The sequence below is a fragment of the Hyposmocoma kahamanoa genome, unplaced genomic scaffold, assembly GCF_003589595.1.
Source record: "Hyposmocoma kahamanoa isolate Upper Pololo Valley unplaced genomic scaffold, ASM358959v1 138, whole genome shotgun sequence".
NCBI lineage: Eukaryota > Metazoa > Arthropoda > Insecta > Lepidoptera > Cosmopterigidae > Hyposmocoma > Hyposmocoma kahamanoa.
Window position 1 is genome coordinate 3,605,680 of NW_020653492.1, and position 22,991 is coordinate 3,628,670.

The 22,991-nt window shown below is 36.6% G+C and overlaps 1 protein-coding gene and 1 long non-coding RNA gene across 2 annotated transcripts in view; one reads left to right on the forward strand and one right to left on the reverse strand.

The window, feature by feature from the left end:
* The window catches only part of LOC113240442, a 230,420-nt gene that overhangs the window by 135,023 nt on the left and 72,406 nt on the right, over positions 1-22,991 (forward strand). The gene's annotated exons all lie outside the window — the stretch shown is intronic.
* On the reverse strand, positions 6,130-16,300 carry LOC113240443. The gene is made up of 3 exons (XR_003311251.1): positions 16,287-16,300; positions 15,869-15,870; positions 6,130-6,393 (listed from the first exon to the last, which is right to left on the reverse strand). It is a non-coding gene; the product is annotated as an uncharacterized LOC113240443 (long non-coding RNA).

The window sequence follows — 22,991 nt, forward strand, 5'->3', positions numbered from 1 at the left end:
GAACAAAACATTGGGCAGATTATAATGTGACATGACAAAAGGGCGCCATTTAAGAGCTAAGCCGATGTTTTAAACACATTTATCTACATTTCTAAACTTAAGTTACAACAATAGACTTACAAAAGGCTTAGAGTACAATATCGATACTTTCAATACGCCATCTTAATTTTCGGACTTGGGTACGAAAGTCAATGTGAGGTTAAATTAATATTGTTTTAAGAGGTTATGGTAGGCTCTCAGTTCTGTTTTTTTTTTTGTTCTTTATTATTATTCACAAAATTCGGCCTGCATAATATTAGTAAAAAATAAGTTGTTTACAAAATTAGCATAAAATGACCAAAAAATAAAGTTGACGTGATGTTCATTGAATGTATCGATATTATGTATTAAATATTTGTTTCAAAGCGTATTCTTTGTTTTGAAGATACAAAAGGTTAACATACGTCAAAAAAAAAATACTAGAGCGACATTAAATGTAAATGAAATTATATCCCCGCGACATGGTTCCTATGTGCAGCATGCTAATACTTTGGGCAAGTTAGCTAATAGGGTTATGTTTCCAAATTGGTTAACTTTTTTTGGATAATATATGTTTTTATAGAAATAATTGGACCCACGGTGTCAAGTTCGAAGTTTTGTGATAATTAGTCAGCGCTGAGATCCTGGTAACTTTGACATTTTAATGTTTTCACCTTCACCCACGAAACCCGTCCTTATTACTTGTATTCTGGAAGTCAGACATAGTTAATAGATCGCATGACGTCTAAGTGCACGGTGCTTTTTTTATGCGCATATTATTCCACCACTCACAGTATTGTATAGCGTGTATGCATACCACATATTTATACATGCAGATGAGAACTATGTCACACGGGTGTTGTCCGTGCGTGCGTGCGTTGTCGCAGCGAAGCCCTCCATGCTTCATCTCCTGGCTTCTTGTCTGATGCGCACGCATTCCGCGGTCCATTTTAATGCACCTTATGGCATTTAGTTGTAATTTACATGGACCTGCACCTCGTCTGTATTGAAAAAATTATTCCTGGATTAATTTACAAAGGAGTATTTTAGTAAAGGAAGTTCAAAACCAGCGCGAATAGCTATGCGTGTAGTTTTGTATTTCTACCTCTTTATTTTATCTTGTTTGCAAGTTTGTGTTCCATAAAATAAATTTGAAACCTAATCTCCACCTTCCGTAAAATTGCTTCCTTGCGGCACATCATAACTCCCAATATTTTTTTAAAGTCTGTCGAGTAACCACGGTTACGCTCACGTGTTCTCAAATTAAAAAGTAAAGCAAGAGTAGTATGCACATTCGAGTATTATCAAACACGGATGCTTGATCAAAGCTCTTGCTCTCGTGTACTCACTTTTGGATAGTGCTCGAAAGTACTACGCGAAACGACAAAGGCAATTTCATTGTACATTTGAATACTGAAGAACATGAAAAATGGAACACTCTTGGTTATGCTTTTAAAATATAGTGGCTGCACTATACGGTACTAATTTATTTAGTAAAATTATGACTTTACCGATTTGTTGGCTGGGGAAGCCAATATCATACCTTGATGATTTTAAGCCATACAATATATACGGATCGTTTGTATTTGTACGTTAGGTCCTCTGTCCAATGTAAGAGGCGCTAATCGCAGTCAAGTTTGTAAACTCCTGTATCCAGTAATATTACATGTCATGGGTCTCAGAAACGTAGACATCTTCCTCAGGGGCTTGCAAATAGATCTTGATGGACGCACGCCTGAGCAAACGTTCGATGTTGTCTCTATCAACTCTACCATAAGGTAAACTGGCAGGTCTCGACTATTAATGGTTTCACATGGCGTTTGTGATATTGGCGTGAAATCTTTAACTGTTTGCATATGTTGATGAACTTTACCACCTCAGTCAGCTGTGACCAGCAAAACAAAAAAGAATCTAGAATCGATAGTACAAGTTTATAATTTGCTAAAATTGTATGTTTGATATAAACAATCTGAACTTCAAGCCCGAGTTCAACGAACTAATGATTAGCGTTCGGTGTAGGGTAGGCGTAAGGCTTACGTGTAATTTGGATACAAACACAAATATCAACATCGCACTAATTAAACAAATCCCGGTTTGCTTATCAGAAACAATTGTAAAATCGTCTTTATTAATATTGAATGATCTATTATATCATTTTCGAGGATCAGACCTGAGCTGAGCAGCTCATTGGACGCAAGATAAAGAGCTCCTTATTTCAGACAAGAAGATTTTAGTTCCAGAAGACAGTCACCATAAATCACTAAATATTGTTTATTGAAAATCACACTATTATACAACAACCACAAGTAAAATTTTTATATCTTCAAATTCATCTACTCTCAATAATGTAAAATGGGACGCATACTTGAATGCACAATCTTTAGAAGAAGCAGTCCATCTCTTTTACTGTAAACTGTATGAGTGTCGAGACATGCATGTTCCTACTAAATTAATTAAAACTGGGTCTCAACCTCCTTGGTTTAATTCGGCCTTATTAAAAATTCTAAAAGAAAAATATAAATTTCACCGTAAATATAAAATGTATGGTAATGTCTCGGATTATCACTCGTTCACAGTGTTGCGTAGAAAAGCTATTGAATTTGAACAAAAATGTTTTGATAATTACCTGGATAATATTCAGAAATCTGTTGTTGACAACCCTAAACTATTTTGGTCACATATAAAAAGTTTAAAATGCTCTAATTCCTATCCTGGCGTCATGAAGTATAATAACACTACCGCAGATTCAGGTGAAGCTATTTCCAATATGTTCGCAGAGTTTTTACATTCTACATTTACAGCACATGATCCTTGTTAAAGGTTACACAATCTGCCTATCAGTGTAACTCATGGTGCCATTTCTATCAGTACAGTTGAGATTGTTAAATCTACGGTACTTAAACCGCTAAAATTCATTGATCTCTCTAAATCTGGTGATCCTGATCATATTCCTCCTGTATTCATAGTAAAGTGTGCTGACAGCCTTGTAGTTCCGTTGTGTTTGCTTTACAAAAGATCTCTAAATGAACGCATCGATCCCTCAATATGGAAATCTGCATTTATTACGCCTGTATGTAAGAAGGGTGATAAATCACATATTGAAAATTATCGTCCGATCTCCAAGTTATGTCTTTTTGCAAAAATATTGGAAAAGCTGGTATTCAGTGATGTTTATGCGGTGTTGAATCGTACATTTAATGAACACCAACATAGCTTTTTAAGAAATAGGTCCCCCGTCTCTAACTTAGTCATTGCCAATGAATTCATAACAAGAGGCTTGGACGGCCGTGCACAAATTGATGGAGTTTACACTGATTACACTAAATGTTTTGACCGCATAGATCACAATGTGCTTCTGAACCAGTTGATGGTAGTATAATAGAGGGCTGTAGCTCAGATGCATTGCGAGAGGTACTTTTAATAATATAAAACGGGATTAACTTCAAACTTTTGGTTTATTTTACCATTTTCATGTCTAGGGTTACAAATCAATAATCTTAATATGTATGTCAAGACCTTTCCTTGTTTTCTTAGCGTTCCAAATACAAACATTATAAACATTATCTATGTTCAGCCAGCAGTTCTACTCATAGAGTACAGCCTCGTCTACATCCCTCTTCCTCACAGCTGAAGGGGTGAATATCCCTAGCTAGTGCTCTACCTATGATAGGCAACATACATAGTGATCAGCCTTTACTACAGACTAGCCACACACTGCTCGGAAGCTATCAACTTACCAAGTAAACCACCGAGGAGGCTATGGCTTTGGTCTGCCAAAAACCTATCTAAAAGGACAGACCATGACCACATCCTAAACAAACAAATCAAAATATTTTCACTAGTTAGCTATCCTATCTAATTAGGGAACCTGACTAAACCCTAACAGTTTATTTTAGCGACCCTAAACTGGCTGAACGACCCTAATAAAAATTCTACACATCACTACAAGTTCTTAACTATCTCAGCCTAAGCTATCTCCAACGTGGATGCTGCCACAACGACGACACAGGCTTGAACACCCATCGGACGATCACTGGGTTACATCACTATTGATCTCCCAGCTGCCTTAGTCCTCATTTTGCAGCTATCACGTTCCAACAGCTTCACTTGCTATCTTTAACCAAACAAAAACCAACCCACATATAACGTCAACAACATATTCTAACTACATATTCCACGACACATATGGTATGAGGGTATACCACATGAAGACGTCTAATTAAATAAATATATTTTCCCCGAATGCAGACAGTCCTTGTTCAATTGGAAGGATGAGCACGAACTATTCGCATATACAGGACAATATATCTATCAAATTAAAAAAAGAAAAACAAAAGTAAATTTTATCTATTTGATGGTGTATCTTCTCCTCCCTTCCTTCCAAGTCTGCATTGCCGGAAAATATTAATTTTTCTCCAAATATTTCTCACAACGTCAATGTGGTTCCACATGAAAAGTAAATATAAAAAATTAATTAACCTAGTAGAAACAAACACATTAAATTCCCTCATATAGAACTTTTTCATCCTATTCACATGGAGTAGATTCTGCCTACCCAACCTTTTCCTATTTACATCTACTTTTCTTACAATACAATTAATCCTACTCAACCAATTCACTACCCTAACCTTCGCGTATCATATCTCTTAGATAAAGCAATCCTGTCTTTCTTGTCAAACATTCGCTTTTGCTTTAATTGTAAACCATCTACATATTCTTTACGACAACTCATCGAAGCTGCTCGTTTTACGTAGTCACTTCGCAGATTCGCCACATTACTTACGCGAACACGATTAGAAATGTCGCTTTCCGAATTGTATTTTATATATATTTTCGGCAAATCATAATTATAATTATTTATATCTAAATCCCGTTTTTGACGCAATTGACACGTCTTATCACTCACGTCAACATTACTTATCATCTCTGGCAAAACCGAGAAGCCATCCAAACTTTTTGATATCGGTTTCAAAGGAGACTTTTCTTTCTTTGGTCCACTATCTGTCATGGACTTAGAAAAAGAAATTTTATTGTCAATTTCCACTTTTGACAACTCGAGATTACACTTTTCCAAAACATCTCGACCCAGAACCAAATATTTTTCAAGATCGTCTACAACCAGCAACTTCGAAGGATATTCCTTCCCATTAATCATCAACGACACCTTGGTGGACGACTGCACATTTATTGGCGTTGCACCCACTGTGCGTAATGGAAAACTTGGTGTATCATCGATACGCAACTGCAACTTTTCCGCAAAATAACGAGAAATAACTGAAATTGAAGCATTAGTATCCACCAACGCCTCGCAACATACATCATTAATAAAAACAGATATAAAAGGTGCCCTATCTACGCTAAACCTATCAAATGTAGACAAATTTTCTACATGTTCAGTTGCGCTTTTCTGACAATCACGTTGAGGAGATCCCGACGAAGATCCACTACTATGTGCTCGTGAATACCCTTGACTTGGCGTATCCTGCTGCACGATTGGTGCTCGCGGCACTTGATAATCCGACTGCTTAGACTCGGGTCTAATTATCGGTGTAGAGACATCCTGTGTTTGCCAACAGTGAGAATTCTCCATTTGACAGTTTACTGGCAATACAATATCTTGTCTCACATTATAGCTGTGATTAAATACATCATCTACTTGGATAATTGTTTTCCTCAACTCCTCTTTAGATAAATATAAATTACTAGCCAGCATCCATTTAAAATTGGGTATCAAAGACTTCAAGAAATGCTTTATAAACTGAACATCTTGAATATTCGCTTTCATCGCTAATTCATCTAAACTATAAAAATAACTTATCAGCGATTCATTAGGCCCCTGTCGCCTATAATAAAATTCACGTGCATAATCTATTTGTGAGGGAAATTCCTCTCTTAACTTTTGTGCAATCACATCATACGTCACGTATGAAGAAGAATACGTTTTGTACCATTGTAGAGCTGGCCCCTCCAAATACAATGCAAACACGTATCTCTTCTGCACATCAGACCAATTATTTAATATACTAATGGTCTCAAATTGGGTCAAAAACTCGTCTACGTCGTTGAATCCATTAAATTTTTGTGCCGACATAGCATACATATCTTCTCCTCGCACTTTTCTCTGGCACAATTATAAAACAATATTAAATAAGTATAAATATAAATTACGACCTTCTGTTACGCTTTCCTTGTGGTTGTGTCGTAACAACATATAAAAATATTTCACGATGGACTTTTCTTCATCGGAATCCTTTCATCATTAGTAAGCTTGCGTCTAACATTTGCAGGCTTCAATTACATTATATTTCTTCTTCGTAAAAACATATAAAAATATTTTCCAACGGCGTTCGCGCCTCCACCATTTATAATAGAGGGCTGTAGCTCAGATGCATTGCGAGAGGTACTTTTAATAATATAAAACGGGATTAACTTCAAACTTTTGGTTTATTTTACCATTTTTACATAATTTTAGTATTGCGTTACAAATCAATCCTCTTGTTATGTCAAGACCTTTCCTTGTTTTCTTAGCGTTCCAAATACAAACATTATAAACATTATCTATGTTCAGCCAGCAGTTCTACTCATAGAGTACAGCCTCGTCTACAGTAGCATGCATCCATGGAGATTTATTGCGCTGGTTTGCTTCTTACGTAGCTAATAGAAGCCAAGCGGTTGTGTTGCGTGGCTTTATGTCAAGATGTACATTAGTCCCGACTGGTGTACCGCAGGGCTCTATCCTTGGACCTTTATTATTTTTCATCTTCATCAATGACAATGAATCTTGTTTTATTCACTCAAAAATCTTGCTCTTTGCTGATGATATGAAGGTGTTAAAAGTCATACGTGGGCAGATAGATGTTGACGATCTTCAGGCAGACTTAAGCAGATTTGAAGCCTACTGTACCATAAATAGGCTTGAACTTAATGTGTCCAAATGTTTTTACATGACATTCAGCCGTAAAACATCAACTATAGGCACTGGTTACAAATTACATGGCACCAACATATTGAGACTCAGGGATTTCCCTGAGTCTCAATATGTTGGGTGTACTACTTGGGTGTACTTCATGACGACAAAATACTTTTTGACAAGCATATTGACTGTGTAATAAGTAAGGCATCAAAGGGACTTGGATTCATTATTTGGACATCGGCGACGTTCAATAATATCAAGTGCATTAAGATTCTATATTGCTCTTTTGTAAGGAGTCACCTTGAGTACGCTTCACAGGTCTGGAATCCATGCTATGAAACCTATAAGTCTCGGTTAGAGGCAATTCAGCAGAGATTTTTAAGTTATCTGGACTACAAAACCAAACAATTTTCATCAGGTTATGAAAATAGGTGTACTAGGTACCATTTTTTGCCGCTTCATGTACGTCGAGACATTAGTGACGTCAATTTTCTGATGAGGATCGCCAACAATAATATTGATTGTCCAGAATTATTATCACACATAAACCTGCGCGCAAACTTGTTGCATTACAGATGTCGACCACCTCTGCAAGTGCCATTTGCGAGCACTAATTATAGGCAAAACATGGTGCGTGCTTTGAGACTTTATAACAATGCGACAGTAAATAATTTTGCATTTGATTTGTTTTGTTCAAGCATAAACATAATCAGGCGAGAAATGACCAAACGTCATTTTGACACATCATGTGATTGGCGATGAATACACTGGTTTGTTCGTTTAATTGTATAGAATAATAATTTATATTTTTATTTTTTAAATTTAGTGACTGTGTTGTTTGTATTCTCCTATAATCTCTTGTTGGCTTGCTAAGCACTTTATATTGTTTCATGTTGGTGGAAATTCGTAAATGGCATTGGATTACTCATATTTAATTATACCATTATTCTATTATTTGTCCGTGAATTTTCCTAAAATCTATAAATAAATAAATAGAGAATGAAGGGAATCCAGTCCCAAGTGCCTGTAATTGCTCCAACACCATTTTCTCATGGTTTTACCCTTATAACTAGAACGCAATAATACTCATATTACTGTTTGGCGGTAGAAATAGGTAACGGGGGTTAGACGTCTCTGGACAAACTCTTTCACAAGAAACTCCACTGAAACTATATTATTAATTTTTCGCCCCAAATCATTGCCACTGAAATAAAACATACTCACGCTCAATAATTACCGAGAACCCTACGTTCTTAAGAGGGAGCATGCCAAAATTGTTTTGACGTTGGCTCCACCCAAATTTGTGAAACAAATATGATGATGAGATGTTGAATTTTGCGCATTAAAAGTATCAAATTCGTTTTAGCCGAATAACTTTAAAACTAAAGGGATTAAAAAAAATCCGTAGCGACAGTTCTCGATCATGCATAAATATAATTAATTATCTAATTTTTGTCCTAATAACCTGTAGCATTTCGAGGATGAATCGAAAAAATGTGAAAATTAGAGGTCATTTCGTGATTTTTATCTATCGAGGAAACTTTATTGTTTTATGTTTCTGATTAGTATCTATGCTTGAATATATCGTGTAGTTACTCGTACAATATTTTATTTTTAACTTTAAAGTGGATATACCCCTCTAAAATCAAATCGAAGATTAGGAATTTTTCCTCTGCTCCTTCTTAAGCAATAAGGTGGGACATATTGGGGTTCTGTAGAATGTAACGAACGTCCTAAAAATTCAAAATACCTACGTTTGGTATTCTTCATGTAGTTAGAAAACCGGAGCTTTTTTTCATCATACGTCATGGCGCAAGAATTTCCGACTGAATATTATCATGAAACGTACACAAAAAATGCGTGGTTGCCATGTTTTGCCCAGGAATATTCCGTAGTCGTTCTGTTTTTGGAGTGATGAAAAATATTCCAAACTACATCATTCAGTATAAAAAGTCAAAGAACCATTTATTTTATAGGTAAAATAAATTTACACTTCAAAACGTCATTCATCACTGTGTTGACTTCCCTTAAACACAAATGCTATGGAATCACTTTGAATCAAATTTGTGTGGGATCTACAGCCATGTCGTCTTTCAATACATCTTTATCTAACAAGTATTCCATTTTCTAATGTGACTTTTAGATCAAAATACTTTAATGTAAGTTTTAAACTTAGGAAATGACAATTTTAATATATGCTCCGGAATCTTATTGTAAAAATGTACAACCCATCAAAGAATCTTTTACCATAGTTAAACAAAATCGTGGTAACATGATTTTGAACTTAATGCTAAGGTATAATATTGCGGACATTTTCTTTATTAATGAAATTATGCATATTTTTACGGGCAATGGTACAACGATTTTTAACTTTGGCAAGCTTCGTGTTTAAGGGTGCAATCATACGAGCCGAATTCTACCTGCATCTTTTAATACAGTCAGCGCAACTGCATTGCGACCGTCTACTTCTATTGCAGTCTGCTTGAACTTATAATGTAGGCAGTGCAATTGTAGCTTCACATTCATACATATATTTCACGCCCTTTTTCCATCAAGGTAGGCAAAGCACAGACACGAACAGCCTTCCACTTGTTACGAAGTACTGCCACCTTACTACTAAGTGGTAATGTGTCTGGTGAAATTACAGGCATATACGACTTGTCAACTTATGACTCAGGGTGACGGGCGCGGTAACAGTGCCCCAGTGTCATCTATCTTTCGTACACATTCACGTCTAGAGGCGGGAAAACTTTGTTAACGCCGGTTTTAAATCGGGTTAAAACCCGTGATTAACGGCCGAATTCGAGGGCAAAAACTATTTGCAACTAAGTATTCGATGTACTTAAATCGAGTTCTGTTCAAATTTAAAGATATTATTACAAAATATTTACTGCTTTCTGATCTAGACGATTCGATTTGCCTTTCTATTAAATCGGTTCGCCTGAGCATCGCATTAAAATACAAAATCGATAGAAAAAATCGATAGATCGTATGCACTTGAATCGATCGTCATAAAAATCGAATTGTAATGTCCATTCTTAATATTGAGAATTCACAGGATTGTGAAATGAATATTGTATGGAGTTACCTCTTTTTAGTCTAAAAAACATTTTTTCATCGAAATTTGTAATTAGCATGGAAATATACCAAATTCCATATTCGTCGTTTCTGCCCACGATTTTGGTCAGAAATGGGTTAAAACCCGGGATAGTTGATTAGATGTTAACCCACTGTCGATCTCTGGTTGCGTCCTTTATTTAATCGTGGTAAGTACCTTAGCAACTTGCTCGCTCATGTTCGCCATGTAAATCTGTTTCATCAATCTTCGTTCATTCTTCTTCTCTACATGTCGAAGAAGAACCTAAGAATATTTTTCTCAATCTTTGTCACCACATCTTTTCTTTTATACAAAAAAGGTGAGACATCCATCTCAAATGATGGAAAGTGACGATGAGGTCGAAGATGTAGCATGCACACTTAAATGATGCCTATACACTCTCGTCTTTAAAAGATGCAAGGTATAGCGTTCGGGGAATAAGTCCGCATGCAGGGAATTCCACTCCCTAGCGGCTCGCCATATAAATGTGGAAGCAAAACGCTTCGTGCGAATCCTGGGAATGTCCACAATGCAGGGGTGGAACTCCATCCTACGTCTAGTCCCCCGATGATGGAAGGGGGAAGGCGGATTTAACATGCAATTCCAACGCACACTCTCTGTGATATATCCTGTAGAATACCGATAAGAAGACGGCGGTGTTCAAGGTTCTGCAACTTCTGCTCTACTAAATCCGAATCACCTATAACCGCTCACGCGATGCGCTCCTCCCACCGCATAATGGCGGCTATTTGGTTTCGCAAATTAGAAAAGGATTCAGTTTAAATACAAGTTTTTATAAATAAAAATTATTATTCTGCATTGCAAAATAAATACCCTCCGTACTACCAACAAAAACATCTCAAATAAAATGCAGTAATACACCGCCAATCCTGCACTTAAAAAGCACTAATGATATTTTTGGTGGTGGTACTTGGATAAATATGATAATATTCCGTTTGAGTGGTTCTAACGTTTACCATGAAATTACTCCTTAAAGTATAGTTTATAAACATTTATATTCAGGGTAAACTTAAAAAACGCTACTTACGGTATGTTTTCAATAAATAAACACCGAAATCACCAGCCCAAACAATAACACACACGATTGTCGTGACGTATTTTTGAAGTTGTTTATTTTTTTAAATGGCAGACCCAGGCATTAAAAACTTTATGGTTTGCTAGAGTAGTTACCGAAATAGCAATTAATATTAGTTCTTTTACCTGTTATAACTTCGATATCCGGATAAATCGGTATAAAATCATCACCGGCACCTCTAGGTGTGGTATGCGTCTACAGCTGCATGTATCGCGTGAGCGGATAAGCCTTTTGGCTTTTAATGCAATAAAAAAAAATAAAAGCCATCCCATTAGTGGCAGCTGTACTCCATACACGACCGGACTTGCGCTTGGTACAGCTGAAGCAACTGTCCCGGTGTGAAGTAAAGCCTCACATTGGAAAGGATGCCAAGGTTCCTGACTGCATTTGACACTCTTCTTCCACACTGCAACACTCCCTTACCACACTGTTCCATAATGTATCCATCAGAGACCTTCCACTGCTTCACAAAGCCGACTATTGGTGCAGCTGCACAATACAGCCCGTGTAAGTACACTAAATCCTACGCATATGAACCGTCTCTCCAAAGCGTCTATATTTATCGTAAAATCGTTTTACAGTCCAATAAATGTTACCCATACCCATAAATCTAGACGCAGTAAAGTTGCAAAGTTCGAACGTTACAACTTTAGCCATTACTCGACATATTACGTATATTTGTACATAAGTTACCGTAGATATTATATTTTGTTATCTATATATTGGGGTGAAGACGGCTTGCTTCCAAATTGAAAGGTCGATTGTTTGAATCCCTGCAGCGGCATATAGGAACCTATGAATTTTTATTTTCTAGGTTAAGGCGAAGTATTTCAACGCGAGTTTACATTTTAGGAGGTGAGGTGTGGTGGTCCGCCTCTTGTATCCCGTAACTCGCGCACTGAAAATTAGGATGAATAAAATGGTAACAGGCGGAGGAAACTTGACACAGATCCGACGTCGACAACAGCCTGGGCAGTTGCAGGCGGCGCGGTGTGTCGTTAAACCGCTGGGCAATTTTCAAATTTTGGGATAAATGTGAATTTAATAACTAGAAGGCTTTGTTTGAAAAGCAAAATTTAGCAGGTTCTCTTTAGTACTTAAAGAGAAACATTTCTATATAAAAATTATGTGCAAAGTTAGATATTTTATTTTTAAATAATTCGCTTTAGATTTATTCTGTTTTCGAGATTTTATATGATCAGGTAAAGTACATCTAATCGTTAACACATTAGCATATTCTTTAGACAATATCATTAGGTATTTTTGTATATATAATAGACACACGCTTGGCCACATTCTCATGTTAAGCGGCGATGTGACCGACGATGCCTAAAAAATGCCTATTCACTCTAGCCTTGAATAGCCCCAAATTGTTCTTTTCGGGAAACACAGTAGAGTATTCCATTCCTTTGCCGTACGCATCAGAAAGGAGGAAGCAAAGCGCTTAGTGTGAATGGGTGGTATATCAACGACATAAGGATGGCGTGTTCCGGAGCTTTTAGTGGACCGAACGAGGAACGGTGAGGGTGGAACCAAATTGAAAAGTTCCTGCGCACACTCCTCGAACGTATCCGATAGATCACCGTTAAGCGGGCTATTTTTCTGCGATGGTCGAGATTTTGTAACTTTGACTCTACAAGAGAATTATTGTTAATAAGTCTCTTTGCTTTCCGTTCCACCGATCGAACACTAAAAAAAATTCCTTCGATCCAACTGGATTCGAACCAGCGCCTTCATACCGCGCCTGACGCTCTTCCAACTGAGCTACGGAATGAACCAGCAGACCTTACGAAATTTTGTATGTGCTTATTTGCAGATCTTTGTTTTTTGTTTTTAACGACCTTTACTTTTACTGTTAGGTCTTTGTATTAATAATTATAACAAACTAGTGGAGCAATCTGACTGACGAAAAATTTGAAAATCATGGTAGTAAATCATTGTGACATTCAACCATATTACATTTGTGAAGGTTTCAATGTCGCAACCTGCATCGGACCACCGTAGTGAACAATGACCTAAATCCTCTCAGAGGAGACCTATACAACAGTGGGACGTGTGGTAATAATAATAGCAATAATAAGTCCTTTGACAATATAGGGTTGTCAACAAAGACGATAATCATATACTATAAAACTTTTTCATGAAAAAAAAAACCGTACCTACTCAAAACTTTGTGAAACTACATCTTATTCTATTTGTCAAGTTTTATTGAAATCGAATAACGGAAAGTAAGTGAATAACAAAAAACTGGATACAAGTCATACATTTTCTTTATATTTGAATAGGACCCCTAAGAGATACCCCCTTTTCATCAAAATCGGTTCACAAATCGAAGAGTTATCGCGTAAGATACGCGCCAAAAAATACGATCGAATTAATAAACTCCTCCTTTTTTAAAATTGGGTCAACGTACCGAAGATGCTTTTAAAAAGATAGCAGCTAGATATAGCTCATAATGGTTGGAGTTATTACACTTAAAACTAACTGCATATCAGTAAAAGCTAAACTTTAGACGTATTTGCACACTACTTTAAAGCAATTAATCCAATTTATCTAGGGATATACTGAACTAACTGAACCCTGAACCATCTCACGTTTAACTCGAAATTTAACTGAACTAATTTCTGTAAAACATTTTCAGATAAAATATCAGATAAAACTGATTTTTCATATTTAACTCTTTTACTTTTACTTTCATCTCAGTACTAAAAAAACCGATTTCAAAAGTTCGTAGAATTACATCTATTGTCCGAGTTTTATTGAAATCGATTACCGGAAAGTGCGGGAAACTGGGTTCATCCCCTAGTTTACCACCTTTAGAGTTGGAATATTTTCTTCTAATTTAAATGGGTCCAATACTGAAGTACCATCTTTCGAATAAAAAAATAATCATCAAAATCAGTTCACAAACTATCGCGTAACATACAAACGCAAATAGAATAAAAAACAGTCTAATTGAGAACCTGCTCCTTATTTTATTTAATATGAAAAACGTCACATTTTTCTAGTAGCAGTCGAGTTTTTAGTGATAATGTTCGTCCAAGGAAGTACTGCCACCTTAGCAATTGCTGCAGCAATGTGAGCATTACTGCATTCCGGTTTTAAAAGGTAAGGGTGCTGGTGAAATTACAGGTACATGGGACTTGTTAACTTATGTCTCAGGGTGACGGGCGCAGTGCCCCTCAAGCATCAGGCGCACGACTGGTTCGTCCTGTCACTTGATATTATAAAAAAACCATTTTAATTCAGGTACCACTTTACCGTAATTCATAATAGCCCAAACATAGATGGAAGGCTTTTTAAAGGCACTACATCGACAAGAACAATTTTCTTAAACAGATGAAGACTGAGGTATAATCAGTTAATATTATTGCAGTATTCATTTGCTCTATCTCTCTAATCTCTTTTATAAGTCGATCTACAACTATTACATATAGAACGTATTGAAATTAGGCGGATAGAAGTTATCCTGCGTAAGTCTGCTGACTAAAACACTGCTATGTGACATTTTGTGGTTTATAGGACGAGCGTGTCACTGTTCGTCCGATCACTTGGTATCACAAAAAGTAGTTTTGACGCGTACACAATTATTATTTATTTATTTTATCGGACTCTTTAAAGTTTTATTTTGCACTACGTCCTTTATAATTTGAGATATACAATGCACCTTGAAATAAATAACGTCATTAAACGGAAATGTTGCGTTTTTTTGGAAATTTTCAGAACGCAGTAATCATCATCATTATCATATCAAAAGACGGTCACTGCTGAACATTGGGCTCCCCCAAAGATTCCCATAATAGTAGATAGGATGCGACATGCATCCATAAGTTACCCGCCGCCCTTACCAGGTCATCTATCCCTCTAGTTCCGTTCCACTAACGCCTTCCGGTTCGTGGTCTCCATTCGAAAACATTTCTGCAACAACAGCCGTCAGTTCCACGAGTTAAGTGCCCTGCCCACTGCCACTTCAACTCGTTAATCCTCTGAGCTACGTCGGTGACTTTCGTTCTTCTACGAATCTCCTCATTTATGATTCGATCACGTAGAGAAATTTCGAGCATTACCCGCTCCATAGCTCATTGAATGACTTTGAGATTTTAATGAGGCTCGTAGTAAGTGACCACGTCGCAGAGCCTTGGGTCATCGCTGGCAACACGCACTGCTCGAAGATTTTTGTCTTCAAGGACTGTGGTATTGCGGACGAGAAGATGTCCCGGAGCTTCCCGAAAGCTGCCCAACCGAGTCGGATTTATGAACGCAGTAATGCTCTCATTATAACAGGCAGATAGGTAGTAAAGCTCACAAAATAAATTACACAATATTTTAAAAATAACACTAAATGTATTTACAGCTGTAATTCCGTGCCACCTCTAAGTACAAGAGTAAAATTAACTATTAACACCCTTAAACTCAGACCAGAGCGACAAAACGAGTACAAGAACACTAGACAGCGAGAATTATTACAGCTCGAAACGGACCAGGTGTTTCATACAACAAGAAATAAACAGTGAACTAAAATAAACTGAGTTATTAAACAAGTTGCTTCTAACGATCACTGAGATACTCATTAGTTGACTATTCTGAAAAGTATTAATGGTTACTGTTTTCATTGTAAACTTGTTTAGTAACAACCTAAGTATGGGTAATTATTAAACAAGTCATAATTATATATTCAATCAATTTTGACGATCTCCGTGGTAGAGTATGTTTTCATCATCTTCTTCTTAAAGTGCCGCTCCACTACTGGCCGTCAATATGGCAAATTTGTCCCTGTCCAAGACCAAACTCGCACTCACGCAAGTCGCGCGCTATCGTGCTAGCCCTACTAATCTTTGCGATGTCAAGCTCTAAGTGGCATTGCAACTGTTACGGATAGGCGTGTTTGGACATCTGATAGGTCACGACAATTTTCGTAGAAGCAAAAGAAAGATATCTCCTTCTATAAAGAAAAAAAAGTTTGAAGAAAAAGGAAGCAGAGGAAGACGAAGACGAAGTAATTTAATCAGGTAAGGAAAAAGTTAATGAAGTATCGTATCAGGAAAGTTAGCTGAACAGAGTCAGCCAACCGGTTATTACTCCAATGACAAGAGCTTAGTTTGAAACCGCCAACAGTTGAGCGAAGACCTGCTATTTTATCTTACGTGAGTGGTGTTACAGACAAGATCGGAAGAGCCCTCAGGTGTGCATCTATCAAGACCAATTGCAAGCCCCTGAGGAAGATTTCTCAGTTCTTGAGACCTGTGAAATGTAACATCCCCTTATAGGATGCAGGAGTTTACAAGCTTGACTATAAGTGCGGTCTCTCTTATATTGGACAAACGAAGCGAAGTATTTGTACCCGCGTCAAAGAACATATAGCTGATGTCAAACACCGTCGCATAAACAAGTCTGCGGTCTGCGAGCATGTCATGGATAAACCTACACATTCAATGAAGTTCGACAAACCCCAAGTCATTGCAAAAGAAGTTTTCTTTTGCAAGGACCTGGGGTTTGTCATCTACTCAGGATGCTGCAAGAGGCCATTGAAATTAAAAAACATCCTAATTTCAACAGGGAAGATGGTTTCTCTGTACCACCAGTTTAGGATCCTGTATTTCCTCTGATGAAAATTCCCAAGCAGACATAAGTCTGCAGTACTAATTAATATGTTTTAATTTATTCTAATTTCTATTATTAATTAATAATAAATTGAACTTAATAAAAATTCATTCAATAAAATAATTTGTAAAACGAAATGTAGCGTAAATTGGAATGTTTCGTTGTAAAATTAAAAATAAGCTATTTAATTAATAACTTTTGTAACTATAGTGAAAAAATAATATGCATATTAGACATAACTGGTTGATGACTGTACCATCTCAGTCAACGGTGCCCATGAGACCTGTAAAGGGCCCGAAACGTCGGGATGTTTGAAACAACAAATATACGCGATTTAAATCCGGAAAAATAGTTTCATTTCCTAAAAGAAACAGAAGAATTTCTATTTGGTCTCAAACTAGACAATTCCCAGTACTATAAGCACTAGAGTAATATGATTCAATTCAGAGCACTGTCCATAACACCCGGATCAGAAACAATTTAGAAAAGTTCATCTACAAAATTGGTTCTGCCTGGAATCGAACTCGAGACCTCCTCATCCAACGCCCATAGTGCAAACTGTTGAGACAATCATATCGTCAAAATGTTTATATCTGCTTTTATATAATAAACACAACATAACGTGTCCATACAAATATAGATGCCAGACAGGCTCCTCAAGTCTCAAAGACGCCAACCAAGACGTCTTTTGTTTTAGCAACTCCATCCTTATGTCGTTGATATACCATCCTTTTGCACAAAGCGCTTTGCTTTCTCCTTCCTAATGCGTAGACAAAAGGCTGGAAAACAGTGTGTTTCCCGAAATGTACAATTTAGGGCCACAAATTAAATTTATCGAAGTATATTTTATGCTATTCCAATCAATACCAATAAGGTTTAGATTTCAATGCTTTAAGACTGTCCTCAGAGAATGGCAGTGCATATCTCTCTGTGTTATTGAAGAACTTGCAACGGGAGAGCACAAGGAGGTGGTTAATGTATTCGAACGATTGATCATTCATATTTCCATTAATCTTCTACCCATATTCTTCTTATATTACAATTGGCATTGTCACGTGTCTGTTCTTCTTCGAACGAAATAGTTAAAAAACTACTTTTCAAATGCTTAATCTGTCATGGAACGGCATCAAATCCTGTGAGATACCGATAGTATGGGTTGGTAGCATAATAATTTTCATACAATATCTAATCTGCAAAAGTGGCGTGCACGTAGCGCAACTGTGGTGCTGCAGCTGCTCTTCGAAATATTATAAAGGCACTACAGCGCTTCTACAAAGGCGGCCTGTTCCTCTGGCGGCTCCTCGGGCTGGGATGTTCCTCATCCGTGTGCGCTTTTTTTAATAACAACAAGTGACGGGACGAACAAGTCGTGCGCCTGATGGTAAAGTGCACGCTTGTTCATAACAGTTACGGTGCTTTAAATTATCTCAGGGGTACTACTGCGCCCGTCACTCAAACACATGGTGACAAGTCCCATGTGCCTGTAATATCACCAGCCCCCTTACCATTCAAAACCGGCACACAATAATGCTGACAATACTACAGGTGGCAGTAGTGGCCTGGACGAACTGTTTCACAAGGAGCTCTACTGCTACTAGGCTGTCGGGTATAAAATCCTTTGCGATGATCTCCCCCGCCGCCCGCCGGTTTGCTTTGCCCCTTAATACTAATGCTAGAGTGAATAAGCATATTTTAAACAAATGTGTATCATCGTAGGCCTCCAATACCAAAAAATAAGGTTAGCCATCCAAAGGGAAAACTTTGCCAGCAACCCGAACCCCAAGTCTGCTAATTTGAATCATCTTATTTGTGTGTCGATAATGTCAATGGAAGGGTTTTGTACATTTGGTATTCTGCTTAAAGTTTGGAGTGGCTTTTCAGTGACTAGCCGTCGAGCTGCTATTCAACTGCTTTTGCAGTCGATGGTACGTCGATAGCGTATACTACTAACTATATATCTTTAGTGATGTAATGAATGAATGTCGTTATTGTCGTTGCAGTCTATCGAGATTGAACTGCTATTGCAACTAGATTTTAGCAAAATAACAAATATTACCTTAATTATCATATATGGCACTAGCAGACTCTATAATTAATTATGGTATTTCCAGCTATGGACGTACATACAAAACTTTTCTTTTAAACATTTATAATCTGCAAATAAGGTTGTTAAAGACCATAGTACCTCTGAGGATTAAATTTAAGTATAAAGATAATTATGACCAACTATTTCGGTATTGCAATGTAATGAGTGTATTAGACAAAGTTGATTTTGCAATTATATCAGAAAATTGTGAAAATATTAAGTCACTGAAAACCAAAGTAAGACCGGATTGTTTGCGCACTTTATCACATCTTCCTATCTATGAAGTTCCAAATTGTAATAATTTTTATGGTGAGAGAGTTTGGATGTGTAAACTCCCGCGAATATTAAACAACCTACCAAGGTTCCTTGTGGATTTGTTAGATAATAGAAAGCCCGTGCAAGTAAAGAACATTCTAAAAAAATTTTATACAACGGACAAATACAAATAAGAATGATAAGAATGATTTATATACAACCTAACCATTAAACGCAACTACATTATTAATAGGTTATATAATCTTTAATTTTAAGATTCAACCGTAAACTAATATCATTTATGTATTTTTTTTTATTGAAATAAACAGTTTAAATTTTAAAAAAATTTTAATTTTTTTTAATTGAAATATAATCTCAGTGGAGTCATAATGGTCTTACGAGGGTGGTTTGATAAGACCGTGACTTTGAGAAGAAAAAAAACACTTTTTTTAATTATGGTTTATTTTTTTACGTAATATCCATTTAACTCTATATACCTTGATCAGCGATATCACAACTTATTCCACCCATCTAAACAATTTTTTTTGTCAAACTAAAAAATACGCCTCTGTTCCAGCTATTACTTCCACGTTTGATGCAAGTCGTTAAAAATCAGATTAAAAAATGGGGCTAAATCTGGTGAATCAACTTGAGGCTCTTGATTCGATTGAGCGCAGAGCCAGGAGACTTATCGGTGACGATAAGCTCGAATCTAAACTTCATAGTTTAACCCGTCAGTCGGTTTTCTACAGAATATATTTCGGAGAGCGTGCCCATGAGCTCCATCAGCACATGCCACCCTTTTACCATCGGATATCTAGACGTACGGCGGGATATTATCCTTACTTGGTCAATATTCCCTTCAAGCGCTTTTCATCATCTTTTATTATGTGTAGAAACCAGGAATGGAATTCCCTGCCTTCGACTGTGTTTTCAAACCCGGAACAACCCGGGTAGCTTTAAGATGCGACTGAATAGACATCTTCTGGGTGAGTTCGCTCCATCGTAGATACTATCTTTGCTCCAGAGCTAGGTAGTGGTCAAGAGCAATTCCATTTAATAAAAACCGAATACTGCGTGTCAATAGTTTGTATCATAATTCGACAAGTTTTGATGTTCTGATTGCAGATGAGAAACGGGATACTTAAAATTCCGTTTTCTTCATCTTCAAAAAATATATCCACTTCACGTGATTTTTTTATTTCTATTTTTTTTCGCGCCAACTTTAAAAAAGGAACGTCAGTTTTTAGTAAGGGCTTGTAAATTAATAAATAAAAATGAATTACGAAAAAAGTTTTTCTTTAACATTAAACGACCAATGAGCACAATACCTAGGTACATTATTTCTATTGTTTTTTTCTTCTATATTAAACATGCTTAGTGTACCATTTCCCTTTTAAAAGCTATGTTTGTACATAATGTGTAACACATAAAAAATATTATAACATATTTTGTACATAAAATTGAACTCCCAGTTAACGATGTACAATATACTTTTACGACGAATAAACTTAGTTTCCAAGTACAAAAAAGATCCAAATTTATTTGACACCTAATAAATAAAGTTCGTGTTAAAATTGCTAACTTTCTCTCTAATCGTTTTAACTTTCAACATATCCGAATAAAATATCCTTGTTTACATTTTATAAAGCACCTTCTTATTTTGTACTAATCGTTGCGTCTTTTAAATATCACAGCCATAACTTTGTTTCAATTACCTTTGTAAAAACAAAATATCAATTAAACGATTTTCAACTTTATGACGAACGGAATTAAATCTAATTTGATTCTCTGTCTACGTTTCTAGTTTAATATTAGAGCCAATATCAACTCTAATGTCAAGGAATAAGATTTCATATCGTTTTATGTATTTGATGTTGTGGAACACCTGTTTTCAATGTAAATGGTTGTAACTCCCGCTTGCCTTTTGTTTTGGGTTTATTTTAGAATGAATGATTTAGCACCGTGACTAAAACGCTATCTGCAAGGAACTGAAAAGGACATAAGATTTACCGCTCAGAAATAAAATGTCTCGTACAGATTTATGATTCTTGAACATACCTACTAAGAATTTCAATGGTTCATAATTATTCACAATTGGCGAAAGCGTCTCTATCGTTGCCGATATTCGGACGAAAATAATCATAATAGCTTCTTGATTAGGAATATGAGAATGTTTCTTTTAATTTGCACCTTATGTTTATTTGATAAGATTTAAATTTTTTTTCATATGTAATTGTTATTTTTGCTCAATTGCTTTTAAAGTGTAGGTTGTGTGTATTGTATTTATAAATCACATACTATACTGCGGTGGGACCTGGCCAAACTTTCTATAAATTATGGATAGGTGCCCAGATAGGTACCGGAACTATTATCATGCTCACTTCCCGTTGTGAAATGCACAACTGACGGCTGCCACCGTTATGCCGTTGGCTCAAAGTTCACTACCAGATCTCACGGAGCTTTAGGCACACCCACCTCCCGACGCCTTAGCGTCTCTCCAGTTCCCAGAAGCCTACGTGCCTGGACCGGAATATATCTAGCTCATCCTCTACTAGTTAGGATATGTCAGTCGCAGTGTCTTGCGACAGTGTCCGGACATAACTTCTAACTTAAAGGGCAACTCACATGCCCACGAGTCTGCACGCGAGACGGACGCCCCGGCCGCACTACAAGCCCTGGCGAGTCCATACCAGAGAGTAGAGAGATGCGTCCAATTAACACAACATGCGTCCGTGAAGACATATCACTGGCGGAGGGCTTAGCCCGGATACACTACGGCGGGACAGTCCCAGCTATATATAAATTGCTATATATAAATTACTATACTGTAGTAGAACAATACGCGCCATTGGTAGATATATATATACTGTAGACAGACAGTGTGGGTTATTTTGTCCAAGCCTGGATAGCTACATTTAGATCATAATAATTTCAATATCTGTTTTACTTACATATGAGAATTGCTTCATACTTTTAAAATATCTAGTGTAATAAAATTTACAATTTGCATGCTAATTTTGGTAAAACATGACATTGTTACTATACACCATATTTTGGAAAATACGTGCAAATAAACATTAATCAAAATGTCACCCTTATGAGCGTACCTATATGTACAGACAAAACCCCGTAAAAAAATTTAAAATTTTTTACTAATCTTATTTCGTTGTAATAGCCGCAGTTTTCAGTGCATATCATATACAACTACATTATCCGTAAATGTGAGACAATATACGACTCCATACACTAAGTAAAATTACTAAACGTAACAGTACTTTTGTAAAATAATAAATTCAATAGAAAATTTATTTTTTCCACATATACTCGTAAACTATGTACTAAACGGTGGAAGCCGCCAAAGGAGAGAAATACTAAAACAGTTGACACGTGTCACGTGTCGCCCCAAAACACTTGCGCTCTTCGCAGAAAACGTACGAGGAGGGAATTTTATTTTTCGCACAGGCTGTAAGATAAGTAAAATACCAGGAAATTTGGAGCTGAGTAACGACGGACGAAGAACAGAGAAATATTGCACTAGTTGATATTAACTTGAACTGCATGTTTTCGAACATGATTCCAATTCGAAACTTCGAGACGTATCCAAATGTAGTATTTTTTCCTTTTTTTATGATATCAAGTGACGTCGAGACGACGTATAAGGCTCAACGTGTAACGATAAATATTTGACCACCATTCAATCTCTAAAGGTGGTAAACTAGGGAATGAATCCGGTTTCACGTACTTTCCGGTAACCGATTTCAAATATATCGATAGCAAATAGATGTAAAGCTGCAAAGTTGCAATAGTGAAATGACTTTTAACATTAGTTTACGAAACTAGTGAAGATCTAATAAAGCTTAGTAAATGAATGTACTACATTAAATTAAACACACACACACACACACACACACACACACACACA